Source organism: Sinocyclocheilus anshuiensis, unplaced genomic scaffold (assembly GCF_001515605.1).
Source record: "Sinocyclocheilus anshuiensis isolate Anshui unplaced genomic scaffold, SAMN03320099.WGS_v1.1 scaffold1497, whole genome shotgun sequence".
Taxonomy (NCBI): Eukaryota; Metazoa; Chordata; class Actinopteri; order Cypriniformes; family Cyprinidae; genus Sinocyclocheilus; species Sinocyclocheilus anshuiensis.
This window is the reverse complement of record NW_015543492.1, coordinates 434,127-450,978: the sequence shown is the minus strand read 5'-3', so window position 1 is coordinate 450,978 and position 16,852 is coordinate 434,127. Positions and strand designations below refer to the sequence as shown.

General features: G+C 32.5%; 1 pseudogene; it reads left to right on the top strand.

Annotated features, from left to right (window-relative positions):
* The first annotated feature begins 9,277 nt into the window (after window positions 1–9,277).
* Window positions 9,278–16,852, top strand: part of LOC107694742 (kelch-like protein 7) — an 8,596-nt pseudogene continuing 1,021 nt past the window's right edge.

The window sequence follows — 16,852 nt, the reverse complement described above, 5'->3', positions numbered from 1 at the left end:
TATATATATATATATATATATATACTATTTCCAGCATGAAATGAATATCAGAATTAATTTCAGCTGTGATTTTAACATCTCCATCTTTTTGAGCAGATTAGATTTCCAAAAGTTAACCTCAAAGAAAATTGTATTGTGCAAAGCTTGTTCTTTCAAAGCTCTGGAAACATGATTGAGTTCTCATTTATGTTTCGTTTACTCTCAGTATCAACTTTGTTTCTGATGTTTCTCCTCAAATAACTTAGGAGGTATTAAAATAGACACAAATGAGTCAATAGTTGTCATACAGTTAGTAATTAATGTTTCCTTGCTGAGAATGAGATCTCATTATGCCTATCCTATATGAAATTAAATTTTACACACACACAAAAATCAATTAAAAATGCAAAATAATGTTATTTCTGAGATGATGACTTCAATATTTTATCATTTAAAAAGCAGTAGGCACTATTGCGTATATTTGTTTTAGTGTGTTGAGTGAGGCTGCTGTCTGCAGTACTGGATAGGAACTGATTGCATGTAATCTGGATTACGTAATCAGATTCCAAAAATGTAGTACTTGTAGTTATCTTTATATTACATTTTAAAATGCTCATAATCAAATTACAGTTACTTTTTTATGGATTACATTATTACAAATTATTCGTAATTTATTGATTCTCCCTAATTCTTATTGTTCTCTTTTAAATTTTACTTAATAAAAAATTCTACTGTGTAGAAAACAGTGAGTCATGCATTTTATTTCTTTCTTTCATTCAAAAAAAACAATAATCCCATTTAAATCTATAAACAAGTTGTCAAAATTAATCTAAAATTAATCCAAAAGTAGTCAGAATATATTACCTAAAATGATTCGTCCTGATTACATTACTGACTACAATGTTCGTCATGTAATCTGTAATCAGTAACAGACTACAATTTGTAAGTAATCTACCCAGCACTGGCTGTCTGTGGTTTTGTTTGACTGAGTTTCTCAGTTGTTGTTAATCAGATGAATAGTATGAGGGGCCGTATAGGCCATAATTATCGAAAAACCTCTTGTGAGACACGAGCTGGCGCCAAATTAAACGGAAATGTGGACATGGCTTCCGTTTCAAGTGAAATTAGCTCTCATCAATTACTGAAATCTTCTCTCATTTCAGCTGTGTATGAATGAATTTCACTAAGGTTGATGAATGTTTTCACTTGTGTATGTAAGAGGTTTTGAGTAATGCGTATGAATAAATTTCACTAAGGTTTATCAATGTTTTTTATTTCACTAGTGTTTGTAAGAGGTTTTTCGATAATTATGGCCTATACGGCCCCTCATACTTCAGTGCATGTGCGTGTGATTCCTCTCGGTGCTCCTCACCAGTGTTTTTGTGATGGGAAAGCCTTTGGTGCGCTCATGTTTACTCAGCAGCACCCCTGAATGTGTCTGTTTATAGCAAGCAAACATGCTTGTTTGGCAGCTTGTGCTGCTTTCTGCCATTCTCTCCTCATTTCCTCCTGTTCCTCTCCGTCTCTCGCTCTGGTTCTCGATGAAAACTCGAGGTGTGAGCGAAGAGTGAAAACTCGTTCTGTATCTCCACACGTTCTGCTTGAGTATGCAAAATGTGACACACCTGGAGTTTGACAAGAACAAGAGAAGAAAACTCTATAACTACAGCTAGACTAACTGACTGAAAAAGCATTAAATACAACAGCATGCTATCAGAGACTGTATATTGAGACTCAAATATTGACAAGACGCATAATGCAACATTTTATTTGAGTTGTGTTAACCTGAGACATTTAATGTGGTTGCTAAGGCGTTTTGGGTGGTTGACAAAATGTTCTAGTTAGTTGTTAGGTGGTTACTAAAGGGTTCTTGGTGGTTGTTAAGGTATTTTAACTTGTTAGGTGGTTGTTAAGGTATTTTAAGTGTTTGTTAGGGAGTTGCTGAGGGGTTCTGGGTAGTTGCTAAGGTGTTGCTAAGATGTTTTTGGTGGTTCATATGTGGTTGCTAAGATGTTTTGGGTGATTGTTTGGTGTTTGCTAAGGTGTTTGTGTGGAAACATAAAAAATACAGTATATAACATTCAAATAAAATTAAATTTTATTTGAGTCATGTTTAGCCTACCTGACATTGCAGTTGCTAAGGTGTTTTGGGTGGTCGTTAAGGTATTTAAAGTGGTTGTTAGATGGTTGCTGAGGTAGTTGTTAAGTAGTTAAGTGTCGCTAAGGTGATTAGGTGGTCGCTAGGTGGTTGATGAGATGTTCTGGGTGGTTGCTAAGGTGTTTGGGGTGGTTGTTATGAAATTTCTAAGGTGTTTGGATGGTTGCTAGGTGGTTGCTAAGATGTTTTGGGTGTTTGCAAAGTGGTTTCTAAGATGGTTGCTAATGTGCTAAGATGTTTTGGGTGTTTTCAAGGTGGCTTCTGCAAGGTGGTTGTTATTGAATGGTTGTTAAATGGCTGCTAAAATGTTTTGGGTGTTTGCAAGGTGGTTTCTAAGATGGTTGCTAATGTGCTAAGATGTTTAGGGTGTTTTCAAGGTGGTTTCTAAGATGGTTGCTAATGTGCTAAGATGTTTTGGGTGTTTTCAAGGTGGCTTCTGCAAGGTGGTTGTTATTGAATGGTTGTTAAATGGCTGCTAAGATGTTTTGGGTGTTTTCAAGGTGGTTTCTGCAAGGTGGTTGTTATTGGATTGTTGTTAAATGGCTGCTGAGATGTTTTAGGTGGTCGTTTGATGGTTGCTAAGGTGTCTGTGTGCTTACTAAGGTGTATTGGGTTCTTGTTAGGTGGTTGCTAAGGTGTTCTGGGTGGCTGCAAGGTCATTGCTAAGGTGTTCTGGGTGGTTGTTAGGTGTGTTAAATTGTTTTGGGTGTTTGCTAGGTAGGTACTAAGGTATTTGCTAGGTGGTTGTTAAGTAGTTGCTAAGGTGGTTTTTAGGGTGTTGATAAGGTGTTTTGAGTGGTTGCAAGGTGGTTTCTAAAATGTTCTGGGTGGTGGTTAGGTAGTTGCTAAGGTGGTTGTTGAGTAGTTGCTATGGTGACTGGGTAGTTGCTACGTGGTTGTTACAGTTTTTTACGATCGCTATGACAATTTTTTCAATACTTTTAACAATTTTCCTAAACTCTTAACACAGTTGGCACAACATCCGTCTGTGTAGGCTATACAATTAACACATTTCTTGTTGCTTTGACACAAAATGCATACAGTTAACACAAATTTAAAATGCTTGAACTTCTTTTACACACAAGCTCAACCAAGACCAAAACAATGTAATTTTACTGGCAGATTTTCAAATGCTTTCACACACTGTATGTCAGATCAGATAACATAATTTTCTAAAACTAACTTATAGGCTAAAGTCAAAGTGAACAGCTGTTCATATTGTGAATTGAAACACTAATATGTCTCCTGTATTTTATTCCATTGCTAATGAGAACGAGCTGATTGAAATTATGCAAATATATAAATTACAGCTTATTCCCAACTCAATCCCAGCAGCTGAGTGCTTAGCCATCTTCAAGAAACGACTAAAACACATCTCTTCGATCTTTATTTGACCCTCTAACTCTAGCTCTGTCTATTCTAATTATATTCTTTAAAAAAAAAACGTGTCCCTTTTAGACTTGCACTCTATTCATTTACTCCTTGTTTTCTTAAAAAAAAACATTTTTTAAACTAACACTAGCTTTTCTAATCTTTTTGTATTCTATCTATTTGTTTTCTTTTTATTTATTATGCAATTAGCAAAAGCAAAAAAGGCCTCTAACACTAGCTTGCTCTATTCTTTTTCTATTCTATCTGTTTTCTTTTTATTTACATTATATCATTTAAAAAAAACGTGCTTCGTGTACTGTGTTAAGCTAACTGAGACTGGTTATAGCACTTGCATATCATTGCTCTTTTCGTTGATTTTGATTGCTTCTATTGTCCTCATTTGTAAGTCGTGTGGATAAAAGCATCTACTAAATGGCTAAATGTAAATGTAATGAAAAGTGCACGCCTGCATAAATGTGAGATTTTAGAAGATCTGTACCAAAGACTGGTGCCAGAGAAATGGGACTGGTGGGAGACCACTTGCCAATATATGTGATCACATGGAACAATGTGTGCCACCATTCCCAGTGCAGTCAGAGCCTGGTTTGACAACCATTCGAGAATGATGTCTCTTTTCCTTGCCCCTTACTCCCCTTTCCTCAACCCCATTGAGGAGGTTTACTGAGCCTGGAGATGGAAGGTTTTTGACCATCGTCCCTCCAGATGTCCCTCCAGAATGCAGTGGATGCTGAATGCCAAGTCATCACAGCTGAACAATACCAGGAAGGATAAGGCATACCAAAAGATTCTTCCCAAGATGCCTTGCCAGAGAAGATATCAGGTGTGAGTGGATGAGAACATGTGGCCAAACGCAGAAGACCGGGCAGATTAGATTACATTTATTTATTTATTTTTTATTCTTCTGTGTTTTTTTCTGTTTGTATATTTTGTATTTTCACATGATAAATGACAGCTATATTGTACTTTTTTTTTCTTCTTGCATTCTTGTTTTCTTTTTAGTTTTTTCTAATGTCCTGTTGCAAATAAAGCCTGCAGCAAACCCCCCATAAAACGTTCATTCTATAAAGCTACTCTGAGATGGGTCATTCAATTTTTGTATTGAATTTCTGCAGCAAAATAAACAAAATACATGCATTTACTAAACCCAAAAAGAAAAAGAAACTGTAGTGTAAAACACAATCTATGATGAATGCAATATACTGTCTATTGTATAAGGTCAGACCTGACACCTAAAATAATGCATTTTCTGTAATTCCATTTGATGTTAGTGTTTTTATTGTGCTATGATTGACTAAATGTTCCTGTTGGAAGAGTACGTGTTAGTGTTTTGGAATAATAATTTGATTTTGAGACATGTTTGCAGTGTTTTGGTAGATGTAGTGTATTGTGTTACGGTATTATTGTAATTTGAAAATTAGTGTTGGCGTTTAGTTTGCAATGTGTGATTTTGAGCATGAAATTAACTGTTTTGTCAATTGTGTGTTGTAGGTGTGTTGGTGTGCTAAGAGTTTAGGAAAATTGTTAGAAGTATTGAAAAAAATGTCATAGCGATCATAAAAAACTGTAAGGTGTTATGGGTGGTTGTTGGGTAGTTGCTAGGTGGTTATTAAGTTATTTGGGGTGGTTGTTAGGTAGCTGCTAAGGTGTTTGAATGGTTGCTAAGATGTTTTTGGGGGTTTGCAGGGGGGTTTCTAAGGTGTTCTGGGTGGTTGCTTGGTGATTAATAGCCGTTGGTGGTCAATTTCTTTACATTTTTTTTACAGTTTGTTTTTTTTTAAATACATGATTTCCCCCAATTTTATGCTGTTTCTATTGATAAATTAGTATTGTAGTTATTAAATATACTAATTAAATATAGTACTCTTGATTTTGTTTTAGATTGCTATTAATATTGATAAACATCTGTATTAGCACCCCCCCCCCTTTATGACGTTAAACCCAAAATCTAGCAAAAGCTGCAGTGAACACTCGGAGCCTCAAAACCTGTTTCTCTGGATTCTAGAGAAAACATACAAGCGCTGCAGAATGGCGCACACTTCATTTTGATACTCCGTGTTAGAGGTTTGATCACACATAGTAATAGTAATAGTCACACTTGCCTAACCAAAAATAACACACACCTAAACAACTAAACTGGCAATGACATCATTGCATCATGATCAAAGACCATAGAGTGAAATGTCAAAGACAAGAAGCTGATGATACTGTGAGAAATAATACAGACAAGACATAAAATGTCACGTTACACAACAGAAGAAAATGAGAAAACAGAAAAATCTACAACTGAGTCATTGCATGAGTTTGTCATCAGTCATAGTTCTTCTGCTTCAAACTGACTCACCATCATTGTGTTTCATGTGAATCACTGAAGCGTTGAGATGGAAATGTGATTGTGAATGGTGTCGCATTCAAAGCAAACACTCATGAAGTGGCTTTCACAACTCATTTACTCATTTACAGCATATTCAGCAAGAAAAAACATGTAGTTCAGGACTGGATTTTCACCAGGATGTGGAGATTGAACATGTTTGTGTTTCAATACTACCATTATTTGATGTTATTATGGTTATATTTATCACTTTACTGTTAACCGGCATTAGATTACTGTTGCTAAGGCTAACAATTTCTTTTTTGGGTGGTTGTTAGGTGCTCACTAAGATGTCTGGGTGGTTAAGTGTTTTGGGTGATAATGTGTTTGGTGTGGTTCATAGGTGTTCTGGGTGGTTGTTAGATTTTAGGTAGTTGTTAAGGTGTTTAGGTGATTGTTAGGTTTTGAGTAGTTGTTAAGGTGTTTAAGTGGTTGTTAAGGTGTTTTGTCGGTTAAGTTGTTTTGGGTGGTTGTTACTAGTTGGTTATTAAGGTGTTCTGGGTAGTTGTTAAGGTGTTTTGGGTGGTTGTTAAGGTGTTTTGTTGTTTGTTAAGGTGTTTTGGGGGGTTGTTAGTTGGTTATTAAGGTGTTCTGGGTGGTTGTTAGATTTTAGGTAGTTGTGAATGGTGTTTAAGTGGTTGCTAGGTTTTGGGTATTTGTTTTGGTGTTTTGGGTGGTTGTTAAGGTGTTTAGTTGGTTGTTAAGGTGTTTAGGTGGTTTTTAGGTTTTGGGTGGTTGTTATGGTGTTCTGGGTGGTTGTTAAGGTGTTTAGGTGGTTTTTAGGTTTTGGGTGGTTATGGTGTTCTGGGTGGTTGTTAAGGTGTTCTGGGTGATAAGGTGTTTTGTGTGGTTCATAGGTGTTCTGGGTGGTTGTTAGATTTTTGTTAAGGTGTTTAGGTGGTTGTCAGGTTTTGATTAGTTGTTAAGGTGTTTTGGGTGGTTCTTAAGGTGTTTTGTTGGTTGTTAAGGTGTTTAGGTGGCTTTTAGGTTTTGGGTGGTTGTTTTGGTGTTTTGGGTGGTTGTTAAGGTGTTTAGTCATGAAGTGGCTTTCACAACTCATTTACTCATTTACAGCATATTCAGCAAGAAAAAACATGTAGTTCAGGACTGGATTTTCACCAGGATGTGGAGATTGAACATGTTTGTGTTTCAATACTACCATTATTTGATGTTATTATGGTTATATTTATCACTTTACTGTTAACCGGCATTAGATTACTGTTGCTAAGGCTAACAATTTCTTTTTTGGGTGGTTGTTAGGTGCTCACTAAGATGTCTGGGTGGTTAAGTGTTTTGGGTGATAATGTGTTTTGTGTGGTTCATAGGTGTTCTGGGTGGTTGTTAGATTTTTGTTAAGGTGTTTAGGTGGTTTTTAGGTTTTGGGTAGTTGTTAGGGTGTTTTTTTGGTTGTTAAGGTGTTTTGTGTGGTTGTTAGTTGGTTGTTAAGGGGTTCTGGGTGGTTGTTAGATTTTAGGTAGTTGTGAATGGTGTTTAGGTGGTTGTTAGGTTTTGGGTATTTGTTTTGGTGTTTTGGGTGGTTGTTAAGGTGTTTAGTTGGTTGTTAAGGTGTTTAGGTGTTTTTTAGGTTTTGGGTGGTTGTTATGGTGTTCTGGGTAGTTGTTAAGGTGTTCTGGGTGATAAGGTGTTTTGTGTGGTTCATAGGTGTTCTGGGTGGTTGTTAGATTTTTGTTAAAGTGTTTAGGTGGTTGTCAGGTTTTGATTAGTTGTTAAGGTGTTGTGGGTGGTTGTTAGGTTTTGGGTATTTGTTTTGGTGTTTTGGGTGGTTGTTAAGGTGTTTAGTTGGTTGTTAAGGTGTTTAGGTGTTTTTTAGGTTTTGGGTGGTTGTTATGGTGTTCTGGGTAGTTGTTAAGGTGTTCTGGGTGATAAGGTGTTTTGTGTGGTTCATAGGTGTTCTGGGTGGTTGTTAGATTTTTGTTAACGTGTTTAGGTGGTTGTCAGGTTTTGATTAGTTGTTAAGGTGTTTAGGTGGTTGTTAGGTTTTGGGTAGTTGTTAAGGTGTTTTGTTGGTTGTTAATGTGTTTTGGGTGGGTGTTAGTTGGTTGTTAAAGTGTTATGGGTGGTTGTTAGATTTTAGGTAGTTGTGAATGGTGTTTAGGTGGTTGTTAGGTTTTGGGTATTTGTTTTGGTGTTTTGGGTGGTTGTTAAGGTGTTTAGGTGGTTTTTAGGTTTTGGGTGGTTATGGTGTTCTGGGTGGTTGTTAAGGTGTTCTGGGTGATAAGGTGTTTTGTGTGGTTCATAGGTGTTCTGGGTGGTTGTTAGATTTTTGTTAAAGTGTTTAGGTGGTTGTCAGGTTTTGATTAGTTGTTAAGGTGTTGTGGGTGGTTGTTAGGTTTTGGGTATTTGTTTTGGTGTTTTGGGTGGTTGTTAAGGTGTTTAGTTGGTTGTTAAGGTGTTTAGGTGGTTTTTAGGTTTGGGTGGTTGTTATGGTGTTCTGGGTAGTTGTTAAGGTGTTCTGGGTGATAAGGTGTTTTGTGTGGTTCATAGGTGTTCTGGGTGGTTGTTAGATTTTTGTTAAAGTGTTTAGGTGGTTGTCAGGTTTTGATTAGTTGTTAAGGTGTTGTGGGTGGTTGTTAGGTTTTGGGTATTTGTTTTGGTGTTTTGGGTGGTTGTTACGGTGTTTAGTTGGTTGTTAAGGTGTTTAGGTGGTTTTTAGATTTTGTGTGGTTGTTATGGTGTTTTGGGTGGTTGTTAAGGTGTTCTGGGTAGTTGTAAAGGTGTTTAGGTGGTTGTTAGGTTTCGGGTGGTTGTTATGGTGTTTGGGTGGTTGTTAAGGTGATGTGGGTGGTTGTTAAGGTGTTTAGGTGGTTGTCAGGTTTTGGGTATTTCAGAGCTGGATCAAGTTTTTGATCACAAAGACAACAATATTTTATTTGCTATAATGTGCACTAAAGAATAACTCACAGTATGACCGGGAACATAAGCAGATCATTGTGGATTCCTGTCAACTAGGGCTGCACGATAAATCGCATGCGATATTTAATGCGCATCTAGTTGTGTATATATATATATATATATATATATATACATACATACATATATACTCAAATTATGAACACAAAAGAAAAAACAACTGTTTGAAGAAGACACCGAAAGAACAGAAAACTTGAATCGGACTTTTATTTTGATACTGTCACATACTTCACATCATTTCTGTACCGTACTAAATACAAAACGCAAAATTTTCCCGAAACTCATACACTTATAGAGTAACTACCTCAAACTACTTGAAAAACAAATCTTCTGTTTGGAGATCACTAAAAGCGCGATTGAGCTGTATTTATTTTGTGGACTTTTATTGAATTTTTTCAGCTGGCGGTCCTCGTGAAACCCTGTCGCTTCCTTCACATCATTCCTGTCTTTCATATTTACACGCAGAGCCGCACAGTAAAGCTCACTGTTTATTACATATACAATCATATACATAATAAAGCATGATGAGCATGGCCTCCACATCAGGCGAGAAGACTTCAGGACCCAAAAAGAAAAGCGAGAAGAAGATTGCGTCCAAAGAGGAGTACAGATTATTGTCCAGTATCGAGTGATGAATAATTTAAGGAAACAGGTAAATATCATCAGGCATCTGACATATGCATCATAAAGTATGAAGCTCCTTACATATGCACGACATAATCTGATACAGTCATTATATAATATGATATCTATATGCTTCATATGGTCTGATATCTGACATATATCCATAATAAACCATTGTGTATATATTTACATTAGTGCTGTCAAACGATTAATCGCAGTCAAAATAAAAGTTATTGTTTACATAATATATGCGTGTGTACTGTGTAGATTTATTATGAATATATAAATACACACACACACATGCATGTATATATTTAAGAAAGTTTCGTTTTATTTCAAGTTTTGTTTATATATAAAATATAATAATATATATATAATATAAATAAATGTATATATTCATGTAAATATTTTCAAATATATACATGTAAATATTTTTAAAATATATACATGTATGTTTGTGTATTTACATATACATAATAAATATATACAGTACACACGCATATATTAAAATAAACAAAAAACTTTTTGTATGCGATTAATCACGATTAATCGTTTGACAGCACTAATTTACATACTTAACATAAAGTTTGCTATAAATAATTTCTTACATTAAACTGAAGTTAGATAATAGGTAAATGTATGTTTATTTCACTGTGAAACAATTTTTAAATGTATAATAATTTTATCATTTATAAATAATTTATATAACCGTTAAATAATCAAATGATAATAAAAATTAAAAAAATTATATGTATTGATGTTATTTTTTATTTTCATGTCTGTTTAATTTCAGTTTCTCTTTTTTAATTTATTTCTATTAATCACAAGATAACACAAGATATCTTTCATATATGTTGATCTCAAAACTCACTTATTTACAATGTTTTGTTAATTCATTTTTCAGTTCCATGCTTGCTTTCGTCACTTATCTTGTGTATTAAATGATCTCTGTCTGCTCTATTTGCTTGATCACGTGATCACTATATATTTGTTGTGTTCATGTTATCTATTAACTTTATGTAAAGCGTCATTGGGTTCTTGAAAGATGCTATATAAATAAAATGTATTATTATTATATCTGTGGGTTATTATTCCTCATATTATACTTCTGATGTTATATCTGACATCTGATGTATTCAGCATATAATATATAATTATTCATAACATAATAATAATAATAATATATAAAACAGTACAACAGTACAAACATATACAAAACAGTTTTAACTTATGATTAACTTATAATTATTCATATTATTATTCTTATATATATAAAATTGGTCATTTGTTTGTTGTTATTTAATTGTAAAACAATTGTAACTTTTTAAAATAAAATATTATTAAAATAATAATACTAAACAATATATTTTTTAAATAATAAAAAATATTAATGAATATTTGTATTTGTTTTTATTAATCTGCATTTTTTTTATTTTTAGTTGCAATGTTTTAAAGGGTTTGTTCACCCAAAAATGAAAATTAGTCCATAAATTACTCACGCTCAAGTCATCCTACGTCATCCGCCCGGAGCTTCTTCCGTGTACAACAGTGAGCGCAAGCTACATTAAAGTGATTATTACGTTTTGAATATGGATATTTTTCGTACAAAAATGCATCGATTCGCTACAGAAGGACTGTATTCACCCCCCGGAGTAGGGCTGGGCAAAACATTCACCGTTTGTAAACTGATGTTTACTGTTAATTTTTTTGAAATATCAATAGCATTTGTATTAAAACTATATTCACTGAATGTCATCAAAAAAATCGAGAATCAAATCGAATCGAGAGCTTGCGTATGGAAATCGAATCGAATCGGGACATCTGAATCGATACCCAGCCCTACCCCGGAGCCGTGTGAGACACTTTTTTTTATGGATGGGCGCTTTTTATTTAACTTCTTTTGGACTGATGCATGCAACACCCGCTGAGTGGCATTAAACAGCTTGAAAGATCAAAGACAATTTTTAATATAACTCCGACTGGATTTGTCTGAAAGAAGAAAGTCATATACCCCTAGGATGACTTGAGGGTGAGTAATTTATGGGCTAATTTTCATTTTTGGGTGAACTAACCCTTTAATAATGATTACAACACAGAATAGACCATACAAAATGATAGCGAGAAGATGAAAAGTTGTGTGTTATAAAAAATAATGAAAATTCTGAATAAAGAATGAACCGTGTAAGCCTCATTTCAAGGAAATCGAATAACATTTATGCACGGCTCTGCTTTTATTGCCTCTAATGCACAGAAATGAGTTTGCAGGAAAAATGCGATTTGGCTGACGGTCCGGTCTGTGTTTTGTAGGGAATCCTGTGTGACGTGATTCTGGTGGTGCAGGGCAAACACATCCTGGCACACAGAGTGGTGCTAGCCGCCGCCAGCCAGCCAGCCTCATGTTCACATGTGAGAAACACTCCTCATGCATCAAACACATCTTTCCAGTTACACACTGAAGCATGTCAGACAAACACTGATGCTCTTGCATGTGCAGTGAGTATGATGGAGGCCACCAATCACGAGGTGGAGCTTGGTGGAGCAGAACCAGAGATCATCGAGCTGCTGGTGGAGTTTGTCTTCACGGCTCGGCAAGCAGACATCTCTCCACAGTTATTCACACGTTTTACACGCGTACATAGAGTTCATGTATGTGTTGATTTGATTTCAGAATCTCAGTGAACAGTAATAATGTTCAGTCTCTGCTGAACGCTGCTAACCAGTACCAGGTTGAACCGGTCGAGAAGATGTGTGTAGATTTCCTGAAGGAGCAGGTGGATGCCACCAACTGTCTGGGTGAGACAGCAGCATCTTTCTATGGAAAAGTTCTATTTTCATGTCTACGTCATTTCTATTTCTGTATTTTGGGATATTATATCTGATATATTCATCATAAAATACGCCATCTGACATATCCATCATATAATCTGATATATTTGACAAATGCAAATAAAATATGGGAACACCTGCATGCTTTACATAAAAGTTGCTGAACATAATATCTTACTATAAACGGAAAATAGATAACAGGTACATTTATGTTTACTGTGTTTAATTGTAAAACCATTTAAAACAACTTTTTTTAGATATTTTTAAATAATAAAAACATTTAAATATTTATACTTAATTATTTTTATTCATTTGACTTTTTAATATCTATGTCTTTTTTTCTATTTTATTTCTATTAATCACAAGATACAGTAACTATATATTTCTGTGGGTTACTATTGCTAATAATATAAATCTGATATTATATCTAACATATCTGATAAATCCATTATATAATATGAGCTATCTAACATAATATGAGATCTGACATATGCATCACATAATCTAGCTGACATATGCATAATAAAATATGTGATATCTGACATATGCATCATATACTTGATATCTTTAGATTCAAATGTACCACAGTAATGTCTTACAATAAACTCAAAATAGATAACAGATAAATTTGTTTGCTATATTTATTTGTAAAACAATTTAAACAACTTTTCACATATTTTTAATTAAAACAATGTGTTAATTATTTTTATTAATTTGTATAAATTTTCGTGTTTTATTTTCTATTTAATGTATATTTAATTTGTAAGTCTCCTTTGTTCTATTTTAATTATATTAATCAAAAGAAAATTATATATTTCTGTTGGTTATTATTGCTGATATTATAAATCTGATATTATATCATGTCTGATATATTCATATAATATGAGATATCTAACATAACATAATATGAGATGTGACATATGCATCACATAATCTGAGTTAGATGACATATGCATAATAAAATATGTGATATCTGACATATGCATCATATAGTATCTTTACATTAAAATTTACTAAAAGTAATGTCTTACAATAAACTAAAAATAGATAGCAGATAAATTTATATATTTGTAAAACAATTTTAAACAACTTTTTACATATTTTTAATATTTATATTTTTAATATTTATATTTTAATATAATATATTTATTATATATATATATTATTTTTTATTATTATTATTAATTATTTTACTTTTTTTTTTTTTTAAAAATATCTTAAATAATATAAAAAATGTGATTTTTTTAAATAAAATTGAAATAAAAATGGAATTATGGGATGTCAAATATAAACCCTTTTAAAAATAAAGTGTAAAATACAAGTATGCCTCATCATAGTATTTGATGAGATACTGTACATTTAAAAAAAATAAACATTAAAACATTAAAAAATATTTTTATTTATATTTTAGTATTATATTTAATATATTTTTTAAGTTTTAGTTTTATTATTTTAGTTATTATTATTAATACTAACAATATTTATGTCTAAAATATAAAATATAAAAAAGTTACATTTTTAAATAAAATTAAAAAGTAATACATTTAAAATAAATAATTTTATTTGTATTATTTTTTAAAGAGTGTAATTGGTGTTTTGTGATAGGCATCAGCGCATTGGCCGAGTGTCTGAACTGTCCTGAGCTGAAGGTGGCGGCTGATGATTTCATCCACCAGCACTTCACAGACGTCTACAAGATGGACGAGCTTCTCCAGCTGGACGTTAAACAGGTGACGCACCTGCTCCAGCAGGACACGCTGACGGTCCGAGCCGAAGATCAGGTGACAGCACACGGGCCGCCATGACGACTGGAGACTGAACTGTGTTTGATAGGATTTTTGATCAAATAAATGCAGCCTTTATGAGCAGAAGAGACTTCTTTAAAAAACATTACAAGTCTTACTGATCCCAAATGTTTGAACGGCAGTGTATGTAATACAATAATAAAACAAAATCCTAAAGTCATAAAAATAGCAAAAACTCTTTACTGAGTATACATTTTTACTTAATGTACTCTTAATCTCTATAAAATGATTAAAAACTACTACTGTTTTCATCTAAAAATGTAATTCTATAATAAATATGAATAAATACATATAAAAAATTACATAAATTACAATTACAAAATGTATAATAATAATATATTCAAAGATCATATTCAATTTCATATCATCTTTGTTGATATATACATATTTTATAAACATTTGTTTTTATTTACTTATTTGTTTAATTATTCCTCTTTTTTTTTATTACCGTTAAGATAGTATGTTGAGATATCTTTCTTACTGTAACACAGTCGAGATTCTTCTAATAAATGCAGGGCTTAATTTAGTCCTAGAAGATAGTTTTTCACATGTAATGAAGTCATCTGGTGAGCATCATGTGTTTGTTGTCAGGTGGGATGTGTTATCATCTTCTGCCTCCAGAGGACCGTGAGGAGCTCGCGGAGAGCAGGAAACACCAGCCGCAGTCCTGCCGCTACTTTAACCCGAAGGTACGAGCTCGGCCGGAACGATCACGACAATCCAACAGACTCTGCTGATCTATTATTGTTGTTGTTGTTTTAGGGGATTTTTCTTATCTTTATCTGATTTGTGTATTGGGCAACATGTGTTGTTTTGATTGTGCTATATAAATAAAATTGACATTGACATTGACAGATGTCAGCTTTATCATGTCAATTAGACTGGGAGATCAACAGAAATATTTGATTTATATCATTTCACATTTTTTCAAATAAAAATGTAAATCATAAAATAAATAAAAACATTAATACAATCATAAAGTCATGAAAATGTAAAACTCTGTAAAATAAATATGAAAGATATATGTAAAATGTAAAATAAATCTCTCTCTCTCGCTCTCTCTCTCTCTCTCTCTATATATATATATATATATATATATATATATTTCCACTTTATGTAATCCAAACCTAAAAAAATATATATATAAAGATTAAAAACAAAAAACCGTATTCTGAAATTACAAACCACTGGGACTGAGATCCACAGCCATGGAAAAACTGAAAATATTTTATTAAAATAATAATTGTTTTGCAATAAAAAATTAAATCAAATTAATAAAAACTATTTAAAAGTATTTATCAAACATAGATGTTCCACTTTATGTAATCATATAACAAAGAGTGAAAAATTTAAGGGGGTCTGAATACTTTCTGTACCCACTGTATATATATATATATAAAATCCTGTCCTACAATCACAAACCAAAGAGACTGAGATGCACAGCCATGGGGGAAAAAAAGAAGTGTTTTATTTATATAACCTTTATTTATACTTGCAGTATTTATTTATTTAGTTAGTTATTTTACAATAAAAAAATTTAAAACAATAAAAAAATTTAATAATAAAATCACAAAGTCATGAAAATGATCAATAATCTTGAATAAATATATAGTTTTCACTTTATGTAATCTAAGTCTGCATAAAATGATCTTTATTCTGCGTTTCAGGATTACAGTTGGACGGACATTCGCTGCCCCTTTGAGAAGCGTCGGGACGCCGTGTCTGTGTTCTTTTTTTTTTCATATTATGAAAAAAACCCTGACATTTCTTAAAGGAAATAGCAGTGCTGCTGTTGTCATGTTTAGCACACGGACTCTGTCTTCAGTGTAAAGGGGGTTATAGATGACAATAGATGCAAGAAAGACCCGTCAGAATTCAGTATGCAGATATTGCAATGACATCATCATTTTACATTTGATTTACATTTGACATTTATTCATTTTAGCAGATGCTTTTTATTCAGAATGACTACATAACATGCAATTTATCCTGCAGTTTTTTCCTAGAAAATTCCTCCAAGAATATTCATAGAATTCATAAAATACATTTTATGTATTTTATTTTATTTTAACTAGATTAGTAAACAAGCTAGAGTTGAAATGCAGAAATAATTTATAGATAAATTAATAAATAAAAAAACAGCTTGTTTATTGGTTATGAAAAACTAAATTGCAGTTTTTTTGGTGCAAGAAACATTGAGTAACATAATAATAAGACAAAATATTACAATGTTTTATATTTACAACTCTGTACTTTTTACTTTTTTGCCAAAACGTTTGATTTATTTGTATCTATTTGCTTTCTCATTTTCTTTTCTTTATACAAAAAAATAAATTAAATATTTTATTTGACTTTTTGACTTTATATTTTTACTGTATTAAAATAATTGTATATATATATATATATATACTGTGTATATATACACACACAAAAAAAAGAAATTATTTTACATATTACATATTATTTACATGTATATTACATACATTATTAATATATAATATATACTAATAAAATAAATATAATTATGTAATTTAATTTAAAAAAATACATGTATTTATATATTTATAATATAATATAATATAATATACGTATATAATATATTTATTATCCTTTTTATACTGTCATGGAGAAGGCAGGGATATCTTTACACTTAACACAGTTAACCTTTTTTTGTAATAAGTTGACTACATTTTGTTATGGATAAAAGTTCACACAGTGTCCCTGTGCATTTATTCCTCAAGAAATTATAAATGATAATGTATATATATA